The sequence below is a fragment of the Lissotriton helveticus genome, chromosome 1_1 (genome assembly GCF_964261635.1).
Source record: "Lissotriton helveticus chromosome 1_1, aLisHel1.1, whole genome shotgun sequence".
Taxonomy (NCBI): Eukaryota; Metazoa; Chordata; class Amphibia; order Caudata; family Salamandridae; genus Lissotriton; species Lissotriton helveticus.
Window position 1 is genome coordinate 1,778,341,308 of NC_136057.1, and position 16,608 is coordinate 1,778,357,915.

Here is a 16,608-nt window from a genome sequence, read left to right on the forward strand (position 1 = left end):
TACAACAGCATCATCAAAGGGCTGCACACACCCATGGGGTACAGCTAGAAGGGGGAAGCATGCTTCTTATTAATGAGTACCATTGGGGTGGTTTAGAATAAAACATCTGTTATTTTGCACCAAGATGCCCACGGGTAAATGCTCGCTTTACAAATACAAGTTATTTTACTAGAAATCCAGATGCCCTCACAAAAGGTTAACCTATACTTGCCAGTGATGACTATGGTTTTGCCCTCTGTTCTTGGTCAGAGACGCTCCCCATGCTGCACCTCCCAACACGTTCCACGGAGACTGATTACAAGTAACGCGACGGACGACGAACGGACGGGCACGAGCGGTGAAGTGGAATACACGGGAGAATCAAGCCGCGAATGCTCGAAAGTGATTTAATAAGTGGACTTAGTGCCGGAGTAGTGCGGCCCGTGGATTGGGGATCCGTGAGCGCTGAGAACGGCCCTTGGGCCCAACGGTCGAAAACTGGTATTTCCTGTTTTGCTTCGCCCCTGTCTGGATGCTCTTAAACAAGGCCCTACTAAACAATAAAGTGGCCAGATAGGCTCTTTTAGCAATCATCTACCACACCTAGCAAAATAATCCTAAGCGGGCAACATTTTTCATTTCATAATTTTTACTTGTTTACATGTATTCTTTTCATAAAATTTCAATATATCCGAATCAAAACAACATTGTCACAATTATACACCATTACTACATCAACATTCAAAAAAATCAAAAAGACATAATACAAACAATCAATGAACATAAACACCATATAAAAAGTGGAATGCCTCCAATTACTTCATTCGTGGGGCACCAGTCCGTATGTAATATATACACAAACAAGCGGACAATGAAAAGTTTACAGGGGCCTGCTTGTTTACTATGCTGGAAGCTATTATTATTGAGGGTTCAGAAAAGGGGGTGGTGATGAACAGTGTCTGAATTAAGCAGACCACTCTTACCCAGTCCAAAGATCAGGGCTTGATCCATCACCGTTATTTAGCTCACTGCCCCATCCCAGCTCAGAACCTGGCTATATGCAAATTAGTCTGTCCCCGGCCCAGTGCATCATGGGAACAGGGCAGACCTTTTCTGAATCATTATTATTGAGGGGTCAAGTTTTCAGGGGGGATTGCATCCTATACTTCAATCCCTGTAGCACCCATTAGGTTTCTTGCTCCAGCATAGGGTCCAAGGCCCTGGCAGGAAATCGGCAGGAGAGCAGTTTTTCAGCAGGCTCTAGCTGGGTCTAAGCCTGCATTTTCACAAGTTAATGCCCTGGGAGCCACCAATACAGTACTGGCATAGCAGATGCACAACAGTGGATTTGTAGCAGCGGGAGTACTGCAGTGGAGCAGTGGTGCTGGGGACAGCGTACGGCCAAGGAACAGTATTAAGTGGAATTAAGTACCCTGAGTTATAGAGGTAAGGCAAAGTGTATATGAAAGAGGAAGTAATATAGCCGCAGACCCAAGATGAGTTGTTGGTGCTAGCTACAAAGAGTAGCATGGGTGTATGAGGAAATTTGACGAATAAGGACATTCTGTGTTTTCTGTATTTGAAGAATGGAACCTTAGGGCAGTGGGTGGCCGTGGCAGAGAAAAGAAGAAAGAAGAAAAAGCAATGGCTTTAGGGAAAGCAAAAACTCAGAAGGCCCTGAAAAACACCAAAAAGCCTGAAAATAAAGAACTTGGGGCGGAGGATATGGATGAAATGCAGAAAAAAAGGTGAATGGATGTATAGGAGTATCTACTGGAAGTAAAAAACCCACACAGAGAAACACCCAATCACTGATCTTGACCCCACAGACATTAAAGACAGGGGGTGTAATAGGAGGATCATCAGTCTCTAAGTTGATCATGGACTTTTTGGGGAAACACTTCAAAGGGAAGGATATGTCTGAAAAGGAGCGGAGTGTTGTTGAGATTCATCCAACTCCTGATGATTCGGCTGCTCCGAGCTTGGACTCCCCATATCAAATAAATGTTAATATCTCAGGGATCTCCCTTGATTCACGATTATCCTTTTCACCAAGGTTATTCCGGCCCTCGATTCACCATGAGATATAGAGTAAAGGGGACAATAACTACATGAAAGACATTCTCACTGAGAAAGGAAGATCGGGAAGTTATTTTGTTATTGTAATTGACTTAATGTGTCCATCATTGCATAGTTTGGAGGTTACTGGAGCCGCTGGTGCCTCTATGCTGGAGGTTATGTTGATTCTTCAAAAAAACCTTGCAAGGTTTATTAGAGGTTTCAGTCCTGAACAATGAAATCTTAAAAACACAAAGTGTACAGTTTAAAACTATGATTGGGGAATTGAAACAAATTAAAGGTCTATGACTTTAGTCAGGCCAGTCGGAGACTCTCAGGAAATGGATGTTGGTGGGGAGGAAGAAGTGGTAAGGAAGATCCAACTAGAGAAGGAGGAGACAAGCGTGTATATATATCTCGATGCCCGGTAATCTTAAAAAGTCTTGGAAAGGAGGAATTACAAGCAGTCCATCCTGTGGTCAAAAAAGGTGGCGAACCTCCCAAGCAAAGGCCAAATCCCAAGGCGGCAGGGCAGTGGGAGCAGTGAAAGAACATGTGACTATTGGTAGGAAAGTGCCCCCAGAACCTAAAAAGCTAAGCTTCCCAGAAAAAGGAATAACTGCCAGTAGTCTTGAACAGTAGAGAAGGCGGACAAAAGGTAAAGGAATCTCCAGGAGTACTAAAGATAACTCTAGGAAAACCTTGGGGGAAGAAAAATGGGGTGATGAGGCAAGAGGGTTGAAAAAGATTATACATGCAGGAACTAGTAACCTCAGTAGTAGAATGGGCCTTGGGAAGAGAGGCATTGAAGAGGAATATAGCAGAAGTAGGGTGGGAAATAGCGTTTACAACGCTGTTACCACGCAGTTAGATAACAATGCAGTCGTTACAACGACCGCACGTGGCTTTACATCGCAAGTCGTTTCTACGACTTGCTCTAGGTGGCGTGCAACACCAGGGAATGTGTTGTATTTTAAATCCAACACATTCCCTGCTGTTGTGCGAACTGGAGTAGGAATAGTAATTTATACTATTCCTAAGTCCAGCACGCCATCTAGCGCAAGTCGTAGAAACGACTTGCGATGTAAAGCCACACGTGGTAGCAACGCGGTCGTTGTAACGACCGCATTGTTACCTACCGTGTGGTAATAGCACGCGTAGAAACATCATATATTCAAGTAGGGAGGATGCTATAGAGGGTGGCCCACCAGGAGTAGAGCTAGAACGATATCAGGACCTGTGGCGTTTTCTGGAGCCAACAGAGCAGAGAAAAGGTGGGGAAAAAAGTTAGAAAACTAAACCCCTTAAACTGCTCCCAACTTTTTTCATTATCAAAATGTGCAAGCCTACGTTATGTTAGTTCGGAAGACCTTAGAGAAGTAGGGTTCATGGTAAACAACAAAGGGGGCAAAGTAACTAAGGTTCTCCTTTATTCAGCATTAGTAAAAGCAGCACTGGAAAACGCAGAATATGAGCTGCTAAAGGAGTGTATTAGATTAATAAAAAGGGAGGAAATGCTTACTGATAAGCAGGGTAAGTCATTTCTTAGGAATCATGCCAGGCTGGGAGTACGGCAAATAAGAATGATTAATTCCCGCTGGGGTAATGAGGAAGAACTTGAAATTACTCTAGCTCCTAAAGAAATGGGGACAGATGAGGTAGACCTGTTAGCCAGGAATAGATATAGAGCCCTAGCATACTTGGAGTATGAGGAAGATGGGTGCCTGAGTGAAATTGACTAGAAGCAAGGGTCGCCGCACAGCCTGTCCATACTATCTTGGAATATAAATGGGTATAAAAGACTAGTCTCTCAGGAAGGTTTTAACAATATGTTAATGAGCAATGACATTGTGTCCCTGTAGGAGACTTGGCTGTCGGACAAAACCCTAGTTACTGAAGGCTTTGCCCATCACCTGAAAGTAGCAAGAACGAATCCTTTCGATAGACCCTCAGGAGGACAATTGACGTTGGTATACACAAAAATTGCCAGGAAAATTGAACACCTCGAATTAAAATGTAAATGGGCACTAGGTAGTAGAGTGCTGAAACTGAATGTTGATCCATGCTACGAAGGTATATGTATTGTTAATGTGTATATTCAGAAGGGTACATGGGAAATTTAAAAAAGGATATGGCGACTATATGCGATACTTACCCAAAGGAAGTGGTTCTGTCGTTGGGCGACTTTAACAGCAGATGAGACCCTTGAAGAATAGATCCTTGGTGTAAAGATTTGCTAAGCGCCTACAATAAAGAGACTGCGATGTTCCCTAGAGGAGACATTCCACCCCAAGATCTAGCTCTTGGACATTTGCTGGGTTCCATGGGCTTGCTATGTGTATATGGTAGAAAGGAAGCTGACCAGCCGGCCAAGCCCACATTTACGATAGGTCAGCAACCTTGCCTATAGAGTATGTGTTTACACATGCTTGGAGCTTTGAATTAATTAAGCATTTCGAAGTAGTAAGAGTGGAAGGTAGTGACCACTACCCTCTGATGACAAAATTATATGTAAAAAGGTGTAATCCGAGAGTGACTGTACTTCAAGTACATGTGGACTACACAAAGTGGCTTACAACCCGTATTTCAGAAGAGCATATTACAAAATTAAGTGCTGTTAAGCAGATTCTCTCACTAGCAAAATCTCCATCTGAGGATGATAACGCCTGGTATGAAAACACAATAGGTCAATTGGTAGAATGCCTAAGGGTAAAAATGTAATTTGGTAAACCTTGGGACAGCCAGTAATAATAGACCCCATACTAATAACAGACCATGGTTCGATCAGGAATGCCACAAAGTAAAAGCTTGTATTAGGCAAAAGGAAAGAAGACTTAGGGTAAGGTATAATGAGGAAACTGTTATCTACCCTCCAGACACTAAGGATAAAATATAAAACCATCATTAGGAATAAAAAAAGAACTTGTAAAGACAGTTGCTGGGCAAGTTTGCTAGCGGTAATCGAAGCCAGAAATGTGAAAGTTTTCTCGAAGTTGGTACAAGAAAGCTCCTGTAAATTTCTCTGCAGTGTTCGGTCCCCGAAAATAAATGGGTGGATTATCGTGGGGAAATTAATGGGAAATGGCCAATGTTCGATAAAGCGAGAATAATAGCATGGCCAGGTGTGAGGGAAGGGATAAAGGAACACTGTACCTCCAGCCACATTAGGAAAATAATATCTAGTCTAAACCTAACCCCAGCAGCTGGCCCTGATAATCTGCCGGCAGTAATTATAAAAACTAAGCATTAGTGGTGGTCGGAGTTCTTTGCGAATATGTTCCAGGGGATCCTTAATACAGGGATATTGCCAAATAACTGGAGAGGAGCCATCGTAGGGCCAATCCATAAAAAAGGATACGTAAATGCCCCCAAAAAATTACAGATTAATAAACCTTCTAGACATAGGTGAAAACGTTTTCGCCAAAGTAATCTTGGGATTACTTATGGATTGGGTGGAAGAAAATCAGATTGTGCCCCCAGAACAGGGAGGGTTTAAAGAGGGACACTCAACGGTAGACCACTGCTTTGCTCTCTGGTCCATTGTGCGGAAGGCAATCGAGCAGAGGGGATGTCTGTTCTGCTGCTTCGTGGACTTCCGCGCAGCATTTGTTTTGGTGGACAGGGAGCAGCTGTGGCAGACTTTGATAGGGTATAACATCCCAGGGGATATATTGGCCCTGATTCAAGCACTGCATACTGAAAATTGGGCCCAGAGAATCCTAGATGTAGAGGGGAGTTTATCTCTCAAAATCCAGATTGGTAATGGGCTGAAGCAGGGGTGCGTACTGGCCCCCCTACTTTTTTCCTTGTTTATTGCTAACTTGCCTCAAACTCTTGGTAATGCAACAGGGGCAAGCCCGAAGCAAGACTGGAAATACCTTTCATGTTTACTTTATGCCGATGACCTGGTAATTATGGACAAGACGGAGATTGGCTTACAAAGAAAATTAAACAAGTTTCATTAATACTGCCATGTCAAAAAACTTGTTAACATGGATTAGACAAAGATCTTATGTTTTGGTAGAAGAAAAACAGGGTTATCTTGGTTTCTGGGTACCGAGAAGTTGGAAAAGTTAACAGAATATAGATACCTGGGGATGTGGTTCGAGAGAAGCCTGCAATGGCATACCCATCTTGACACACTAAAACTGAGGGCATCAGCTTCAGTGAAAAATGTCCGATAGACCGGTCTAAATGCATACTCCGCAATGGTACCACTCCAATTAATGTATGGCGTATGGGTACTTTATTTGAGTGGCAAAAATGGGTGGGACGTGGAGGAGGGAAACGCTCTGAAAAATCTACTCTCCTTGCCTAAATCATCAATGGTACAGGCAGTGAGACTAGAATTGGGAATCACCTCATGGGGTATTACAGCTTACATGGCCCTATTACATTTCTGGCAGCGCTTGGGATCGGAAGAAGATCATAAACTTTTACAATGGTGCAGAAACTAGATTGTAAACAGTGAGCTAACGTGGGCTAAAGAAATCAGAGCCGTTATCAATAAGGCGTGTTGTATGATAAAGCTTACGCTGTGTCCCCAGTCCCTCCAAGTAAGATCAATAAGAGGGAACTTTGGATTCTGTGAAAAGAAATCTCTTGAGTACAGGACCAAGATTACCTCTTGAGGAGAAGTTCAGTTCTCCATATGGCCTTATCATGGCCAAATGAACGGCACTACCTAGCTGCCCGTTAAGGCGAGAATAATTAAGGTTAAGAATCTGGGTAAATCCATGCTATGCGAATAAACTGGTAAAAAGATCTATGATAAACAGTAAGGGAAAATGCACCTGCACTTTAGGAACAACATGTGATATCATACATATATTACTGGATTGCCACAAGGTTTTAGAAATCTGAAGAGAGTTTTTATGTCCGATTTTTAAAAAAATTATATTAAAAATAAGTCGCAAGCAATAAATCTTTTAGTGGAAATGATTAATTTAGACCTAGCTTGTGCCATGGGAAAATATATTTTAAAAGTTAGAGTTCCTTAAATGTGATGAGTTGTCATCTGCCTATTTTTATAAGCTTACGTGGCGAACGAGCCAGGAAAGGGTAAAAGTAACGTGGAGGGAAATAAATTAATTTGAGATCAAAAATTAATTGTGCCTTTTCGAAGTTTTTAAAACTAATTTTAAAATATTTTGAGGAAAAATGGCCGAAATAATTTGTTTTAAATATAGTGATATTACCTTTTACACATTTTACAATTTTCACGTGAAGTTTGTTGAACCTACTGGACTGTATTTGTGACAGTATGAACTACAGGGTAGGATATTATTTTATTATTTTTATCTACGTATTGTTAACAAATGGTATGTGGTCTATTTGTATACTCTTATGAAAGACCGAATAAAGTTTCTATTGAATTGAAACTGAACTGACTAGCCTCCTTGACCAGGGAGCCAGTTTCACGATCCGGCCACTACAAGAACGAAAACGCCTTGAGTAGAGAGAAAAGGTACAAACACTTCATTCAGGACCCAGAATACATAAAAGGTAACGTCCTTGCATGTTCCATCATTGCCTCCACTGTGAGGAAGAGAAACCATGCCCCCACATTAACGGGCCACCGCCAGAGAAGGAAAGCAAGAGGCTCGATCTAGTGTGAAGGAAGATGGAGTGAGGCTGCCACACCGTGGAGCATAGCGAATACCAATTCGTTCCTTAACCACTACAGACACCAGCAACGGGATGAGATAGAGGGCCTGATGCAGAAACTACCCATTGAAGAAATCTGCATGGCAGCAACCTGGTCATCCCCACACACTTTCACAAAACACTACTCAGTGGACATCCAAATGAACAGGGAGGCACGGATGAGCAGAAGGTACTACACCGGTTTGCCAACACAGCCACATTTTAACTCCGCCTACAAAGGGAACAGAATACCGCTCAATTATCTAATGCATAGCAAGTGAATCCAGGAAAGGATTCATGCTGCCAAATGAAATGGTTACTTACCAGTAGTAGTAGTTTTGCAGCTTGATTAGTTTTCTGGATCCGCATGCGACCCGCCTCTCCAGAAATGAAGCACACAGGTGGGAAAAAGATCGGGGAAAAAATCTGAAGATGACGACCATGCACAGGAACTTCTGGGGCGCCCTTCTGACATCTCACAAAGGAGAGGCTTACTATCAAACCGAGGTTGCCGACACCTGCACCAAAAGCAAAAAGAAAAAAAAGGAAAATTTCAGACCCAACCAATAGATAGCGGAATAATGCACAGCATATGAATCCAGAACATTATTCAAGCTGTAAAACTACTCCTACTGGTAATTAGCCATTTTGTTACCTTTAACACAATTTAGAAGTTTTTGTATTTTGTATAAAATGGTTCCCAGGGCCAACGGCAAGGCACCCTTGCTGTAACATGCTGTTTGTACAGTTTTTAAGAAGGCACTGTTCTTTAGATGTTATGCTGAAAACAAGTTTGGTACTCAGTACTTACAGTGCTCCCCCGTAGAGCTCTTAAAGAGTAAAACGCATGCTTCTACAGCAAATAAAAAGAAAGAATTTCAATTAAGTTGTCAAGGTTTGCTTCACTGGAAGAACTGCAAGGATGTACTACATTGACCAGAATGCACTCCAAGTGCTAATGAGTCATGTTTTACTTGACATCCACAGCTGAAAGCTATTGGTGAGTGCCAGTCATGTTTTGCCAAATGAATGTTTTTGGTTTTTACAATCCGGAACTATATATCCAGCATAAAAGAAGGGACCAAAAAGAATGCACCAATTTTGGATACTGGTAGCCAAATAATGAAGTTCTACAGTACAGCAGTGGGTATCACTCATTTGATGTGGAAGAGTCCGCTGCCTCAACTATTGTCAGAAAAACGACGTATTTGCACCCGGGAGCTCTTCATGGTAATTTATTCCACTCGCTGAATTATCAGGTGTAAGGGTCCTCTTGTGATTCATTAACAGCCAGACACTGACTTCGTAATCCATAAAATTCAATTGCAGTGCGCTTCTAAATAGAGTGGTGGAAGAAGTGTAGCGCATCACAGCCGCCCGCTTTCCTCTTGAAGATTTCAATGCTAATAGCCTTAGGAAGGCTCAGAAAGTATATTACTATCTCTATCGTATGGGCGTTTTCTACCATCACTCTAAACATTTAGTGTCCTGGTAATCCCTTTAGAAGTCTGAGTTCCTCTGAAAAGGTAATGCGTTGTGGACACTTCTCCTATGTAATGCCACAGCAAAACGGTGTCATGCTACGCATGGTTACATTGAGAAAGGTGCGAATATTTGCTATTTAAGCAGGTTTTTGCTATTATTAAGCTTCATTTTAGCTTGTGTGGCACTTTACTTACATTATTGACGGTATCTTTTGGACTTTCACCTGTACAAAGCCATCTGCTGGTGATAATTAGCACGATCCTTGGTAAACGGAGTGTGCAGATAGTATTTATTTATTTATTTATTTATTTATTAAACAGTTTTCTATAGCGCGAACGAGACCCTTAGGTATCAGAGCGCTTAACATTACAAGAGGGATAATAGAGCCCATCTTGTATAACAAGGTTATAGTAGACAATTTTAGTTTAGGAATAATATCACACTGGGTTAACAAGGATTACAAGTTTACACCAAATAAACAATGACCTGAAGTAGGTTAGATAGTTAATATATGTGGTGTACTAGGTCTTCCTGTATATGATTGTTTCTATGAGTCTTTTCCTGTGCCATCTATGTTCTCCAGTCAAGGGTATATCTTGGACGTCTCTGATTCAAGGAGTTAGTGCCGAGCTATCATTCCTATGGAAGGAATTTACTTATAAGAAAGATCTTGGTTTCCCTCTTAAAAATTGCTGAGTTTTGAATTTTTCTGATATTTGGGGGAAGTGAGTTCCAAATTCTAGGGGCCGCTCCTGAGAACGCTCTATCATAAGTTTTTTTCTTCTTGAAGATGGGTGGTCTCAGCACCAGCTCCTTGGCACTCCTGGCTGGTCTATTTCCTCCAGATATTTCAATTGTTTGGGCAAGGTATCTCGGAGTATTGAAATGATGCGCTTTGTGGGTGACACATGCCGTCTTTAGCTGAATTCTGGCTTCATAAGGTAGCCAGTTCAATGCTTTCAGGTGAGGGGAGATATGATCAAATTTCCTCGTTCCTGTGATAAGTCTTGCCGCTGCATTGAGGCATGCTTTTAATGGTGCTGTGGAAATTTTGGTAGCCCAGTCAATGTTGTACTTCCATATTCAATCCTCGAAGTGACCAATGATTGCACTGCTAGTTTTAGATCCGCTTCAGATAAAAATGGTTTAATTTTTTCTTAAGTAATTCAGATGAAAATGGGCGCTTTTTGCCATTGCTTTGATGTGGGCTTTCATGTCTAGGTTCTCGTCCAGAGAGATTCCTAGTGATTTCGCGGAGTCAACTAGGGTGGGGGTGCAGTTTAACGCTGTGATCAGTTTGGACCATTCCTTCACTTCCGACTGATTCTTTTGAGGTCAGATTAGTAAAAATTCTGTTTTATGTGCATTTAGCTTCAGATGATTGATAGATAACCATTTTAGTGTCATTTTTAGGGCCTCGTTCATTACTTTGATTTCTTCCAAGGATGTGATCTTTATGTATATCTGCGTCTCATCCGCGTACATGTGGTAGGATATTTTGGAATTTCGGAGAATTTCTGTAAGGGGTTCGATATACAGGTTAAACAGTGACGGAGATAATGTAGATCCTTGCGGGACTCCAATTATGTTAGGGCATGAAGGTGATAGAGCTTGGTTTACCAGGAATCTTTGGGTTCCATTCTGTAGGAAGGATTCAAACCATTTTAGCACGATGCCAGATAATCCCATCCGTGTCAAATGCAGATGACAGGTCAAGGAGTATAAGGAGACAAGTTTGATTGTTATCTAGTGCCTGAAGTGCATCATCGACAATGTGTAATATCGCCGTTTACTTGCTTTGTCCTGTTCTGAATCCTGATTGGCAGTCATCCAATAGTGAGAAATTGTTGCTGTGTTGGCTCAATTGGATTTGCACACACTTCTCTATTAGTTTGGCAAGAAGAGGGATGTTGGTAACTGGGCGGTAGTTATTCGGATCTGCAGAGTACGCTGTAGGTTTTTTGGTAATCGGGACTACTTGACCTGTTTTTAGGCAATCTGGAAGGCTCCCCTGGGATAAGGAGGCGTTTATGATTTCTGTCCAGATTGGAATCACTGATTGGCTGATTTCCTTCAGGCATTTTGCTGGTAGAGGGTCACTGTAGTGATTGTTGGGTTTGATGTCAGATAGCGTTTTGGCAATGCTATTCTGATCCAGTAGGTTGAACGTGTCCCATTGTGCCTTGTTTTTCTTCATATTATCCACACTTTTCTCTGTGGTAATGATCAATGAAGGTGTGTGGAGTTCAAGGTTGTTCGCTGCGTTTCTGAGTTCTCTTTCCAGCGTGTCGGCTTAGTCTGTGAAAAAGGTTGCGAATTCTTCGCAGCTTAGTTGCGTTTTTGTGACTTCTTGTGCCGATTTGGCCAGTTTATTTGATTGTTGTTTTATGATCTCAAAAAGTTTCCATGGTCTGTTTTTGGCGTTATCCAGTTCAGATCTAATAAATTCTTTCTTGGATTTGAGGATCTTTTTGTTGTAATCATTTCTGATTTTTCTGAGGGATTTCAGTTCAGGGGATGATGGGTGTTTTCTCCATTTTCTTTCCGCCAGTCTCAATTTACTCTTGTCTTCATTCAATGTCCCATTGAACCATGGGTTTTTTACCTTTTCTGTAACTCTTTTCAGTTTTAGTGGTATGGTGGCATTGACTATTTTTGTTACTGTAGTAGTGTAGTGATTAGTTAAATCATTCACATTCTGTAAGTTGTGAGGTATATTTAGGTCTTTCTCGCAGCATTCTATTAGTAATTCCATATTTACATCTCTGGTGTCTCGCATCCATCTGTGGTTTTCATAGGTTGTGTGATCTTTGACTTCTTCCATGTGGGTATCAGGAAGGTTATGGCATGGTGATCTGACCAGTCGCATGGCTCTATTGAGAGGACTGACGTATTATCTTTTTTGGAAATTATCCAGTCCAATGTGGCTCCTTTCGAATGATTTTTTGTGTGCATGCTTGGGATAGGTTCAGTTCCGATAAAAAGTCTTAAGAGCGTTGACCTGTTTATCATTGTTGTCAGTCCAGTGTAGGTTAAAATCCCCAAGATATATGTTATTTGCTTCAGTATTCGAGTTAGCCGTGATGATCTCCATTAGCTAGTCTATGAAGGTCATATTATTACCTGGTGGGTGATAAAGGGCATGCAAGTTGCATCCCTGATTGTTAGCCGATCTTAAATTGAGACGTAGATATTCGCAGGATTCTAGTGGGTTGGAATGAATTTGGCCAACTTCAAGATCTGATCGGTGAATGCAGGCTATACCACCCCCTGTCTTTTTTAGCCTATCAAGTCTCACAATATTATAATGAGAGGGCACCAGTAGATCCATGAGTGGGGATGAGGATTCTGATAGCCATGTTTCTGTAAGGATTGTTATGTCTACGTCCTGATTAATGATGAGATCAGTTATGTCAGAAGCATGTTTAGTTGCTGACCGACAGTTAATCAGTAGGCATTTTAGTGATTTCCCTGTTATGCTTGGGTTCAGATTTAGCGAGTCGTGGTTAGCTGGACTTGTTGAAGATTGTTAAGGTTAGGTTTCCTCTTATTCGTTCTTGATGTTCTGTTTGCATCAATCAGGACTGTTTTAATTTCCTCCCCTCTACTGCTGACATTAGATTCATAATCCCGGAGTAAGTATAGGGTCTATTTTGTCTATAAGCTAACGGCATCGCACTGTTATTGCTCTTTCTTTGAGATTGATATAGTAGGTCTTGGATGTGCTCAACTTTGGAATGAGTGTTCTCTGAAATGTCACAAAGTTTTTCTATCGCTTGAAGGGTGCTTAGTATGTCACGGGACATGTTGCCCATTTGTGTTTGGAGCTCTATCATTTTTTTCAGGGTCTGGGGTGACCTCTTATGATTGTTCATCTGTTTATTTCGAGATTCATGTTTTTTGTTCCCATATTTACGTTCTGAATTCTTCGTCAGGGTCTTCTTCTTTTTGCCATGAGATCGGTTGTCTATTATATCATTCATTGTCTTATTGGATGCGCTATCTATGCTTTGTGGTCCTAGTTTCATGTTAGTAGTAAGTACAGTACGAGTGGGTCTTAAAAGCTTTTGTGAATAATTACTTTGAGGTGTGGAAGGGGTAGCATTTTCCATATCGGATCTTTCTGTGTTTTCATTGGGTGTTCTGTTCATTAGAGATGTTCCGTTATTGGGGGGAGGTGTCGATTCTTCCCTCTGGAGAGGTTCTGTAACGCTTATCACATGACGTGTAAACATTTCTGTTCTCTCTATCTCATTCCCAAGTGTTGGGTCTCCTAATTCGAGTGTGTCTCCTAGAAGCATTGACTGCTTTAGATCCTGAGGGTCTCTGGTTAGTATGCTGTCTGAGGTCGGTGTTTCCCTCTGATGAAGCACTAAGTTATTATTCGCATGTCGTGAGGGTGAGGTTCTCTCTCTATCCTATCCAGACGTATCTCCTGTTCTGATTGTCTCTTAGTTGCGTAGATTGTTCAGATTCCTGAGGAACTCTAGCAGGTCTGTTCGTAGTGCAGGTAGAGGCGGCTGAGTTCCTCGTGATTTCTTGTGGCCTCTGGTGCTGTTGCGAACTTGAGTTCTCTACGCATCTTTTTAGGGTTGAGAACATGTTGTCAAATTTTTCCAAATCGTAGTTAGAAACTTGTATCATCACTATTCCGTTCTTGAAGATCGTTATACAAAGATCCGCTCTGTATCTTGGAGACGCTGTGGTCATAATTTTTGTGCCATGAGGCATATTGGTGATGGATTTAATGTTCAGCATGTTAGTAATGACATTACGCCATTTCGCCGTTCTTCTGGTGAAGAATATCATGTTTACGAGAAGGCCTTTATCCATGCTTAAAGCGGTGTCTGAGATCAGTGTGTCTGGATTTTTCCTCATTAGGTTGTGCTTGAATTTTTTGGCTGCATTCTTGGATAATTCGGTTGGGTAATTTATGATATATGCCTTCCTACTTACTGGTTCTAGGTAATTTACCTCCATATTTGTTGTATGGCTATGCCTATATTTGAAGTGATCTCTTCTCGGTCTTTACTGTGATGTGGGTTTAAGTGTTCTCCCTATCTATAGTAGGTTTGTTTTTGCTAAAATATGTTTTTATTAACTCTGTTGTCAGCTCAAAGTTCAGGATTCTTTTTATCCTTCTTAGGTTAAAAACTATTCCAAGATGGCCACCAGTATATTTGGCTATCTGAGAGCTGAGTGCCTCTCTGTCTTTCTGCTGTTTTGATTGTCCTCTTTCACTTTCCTTTACTTGCATACTGTCATATTGCTGAATGCCTCTCTCTCTTTTCTACTGATTTGCACAACAAATTGCACAGGGACGCTCGTGTCGGTTTAACTCCGTACTCACACAGGTGAATTAGACTAATGGTCGCTGAAGGCCTCCGCTTCCGCTTGCCGTTCGTTTTTTTTTGTTGTTGTGTGGTCTACTTACGTATTTGCAACTTTTTAGTAAATACAGTGCATGATGAAGCTAAACGGGGTCATTTTGGGAACTTAATGGATGACCATGCCCTAGTAGCATAGTTAGCGGAAGATACTCTTAAAACCCGTACTATGACACCAGGTAAAGTCGACTTTCAAACATCCTCGACGCATTACGTGCCCCTCACTACGTTTTGGTTGAAGCACAACACAAGTCTGAATTTGTTTGCGAAGAGCGATTTTTCCGCCAATGGGTTAATTCATACATACATAAGGGGATAATTAAGTGTTGAGGTTTGGCCTACAGTCTTCTTTAATGTTGTTAATAATTTTGGTTCTGCCTGCACTGGTTTGGCGAAGAGGTTTACGACATTAGTCTTAGCTGAAGTCGGCTGGCACTTGCTGGCTGCGCAGTGACGCTCACCTATTCTAGAAGGGTAGTATGGAACCAACGGAGAGGCAGGCGGCATTGATTGGGGAGCCTCACGCTTCCCCAGTGTATTTCTTAGATTGTATGTCTCATTAGGTCTTTTTTTCCTATGCTCAGCTTAATGCTGCGAACATTTTCATAAGTTTCGGATATATCGCATGCCTTCACAAAAAACATTACAAACTGGGAGTTTGAAGGGAGGGGGGGGCAGTGCTAGAGTGAGACAGGCTATAAGACCGCTTCTGCTCTGCATGGGAAAAGAATGGATTAGCGGTCAGTACTTTGATTGCCTCCTGGTTGCATTAGATGGTGAATTAGGTACACTTTCGAAATGGGCAGTAACGGTTTAGCCCTTCATATGGATTTTGACTGTTGCAATTTCTTAATGCAGGGAAAGCAAATAAATATCTGTACCGTTAGGTAAACTGTGGTGTTTTTATTTGTTATGGGACATTACCATCCATGTTTGCATCATCACAGTGGAGCCCATAGTAACTTGGAACGCCAGTTTTTAAAAACAATTTGTTTACATAGTTGTCCAAGATCACACTATGCATGTGGAGTGAGTGAGTCGGGATCTGGACAAGGACATTCATCTTAAACCTAACTTTGCTGGTTTTCTACCCTAATGCACTGCTTTTGGACTGCACGTTCTTTCTTGTATGTCTGAGTAACCTGTAGGAAATCACGTGGAGAGAAAAGGAATAGGCAGTTACCACGTTTCTCTTTCAACCATGTTTTTAATGGAAGTGTTATGGGGTAGATTCAGTAACTTGTTTTGGCCTTAGCGGTGGGAGGGGGTGGGAAGAAGATGAGTTGCATGCACGAGGAGCCAGAGGAAGGTTGTAAAAAACTTTTTGTAGAGGGGTTTATATTTGGTAGTCTGGAGTACATTTTTAAATACTTGCAATGATGTTTGTGTTAGGTTCAGACTTCAAAACTAATTTTCAGCGTAGAATAAAATAAGAGCGGTATTTTATAAACTCATTAAAGGAGAGGGCACTAGGATTTTACCAAGGTAGAGAGTTGTTGAGTGGGGTAACATTGATTATTTGTAGGAAAAGGTAAGACACTGACCGTCAGTTTTTAGGTCTCGTAGCGATACAGTGCGTAAGCACTGTACTCGCCGAGATCTAATGTTACTGACTCTGCTTCCCAGGAGACAGTGCCGGCCGCGCGCTTCTCTCAAAAGGCGATCGGCGCAGGCCACGCGCGCGGCTGTCTCCTGGGAAGCGCCAACATATACAGGCACACCTCCCCCTGCACGCATGCGCACACAGCACCACACACATACACAAGCGCACATACACGCACGGGGAGACGTCCCCCCCCACCCCTCCGCCGTCGCATACACACACGCACACATACAGGCATTCCCCCCTTCCCCTGAGGGGGTCACATAGCTCCCCACGCTGGAATAAATATGAAAAGTGCTCTGACGCCTGGCATGGTTCCTGCTTTACACAGTCATAAAATAAATACCTTAAATTATGGCCCCGCCCGCTGCCGCAGCTCACCCCGGCTGTCTCCCATCCGGGGGGGGGGGGGGGGCGGGGTCGCTCGCTGGTGCCGGGTGCCCCCCTCCC

General features: G+C 42.2%; 1 protein-coding gene across 6 annotated transcripts in view; it reads left to right on the forward strand.

Moving 5' to 3' along the window:
• Positions 1-16,608, forward strand: part of ATF7IP (activating transcription factor 7 interacting protein) — an 815,446-nt gene that overhangs the window by 229,178 nt on the left and 569,660 nt on the right. The gene's annotated exons all lie outside the window — the stretch shown is intronic.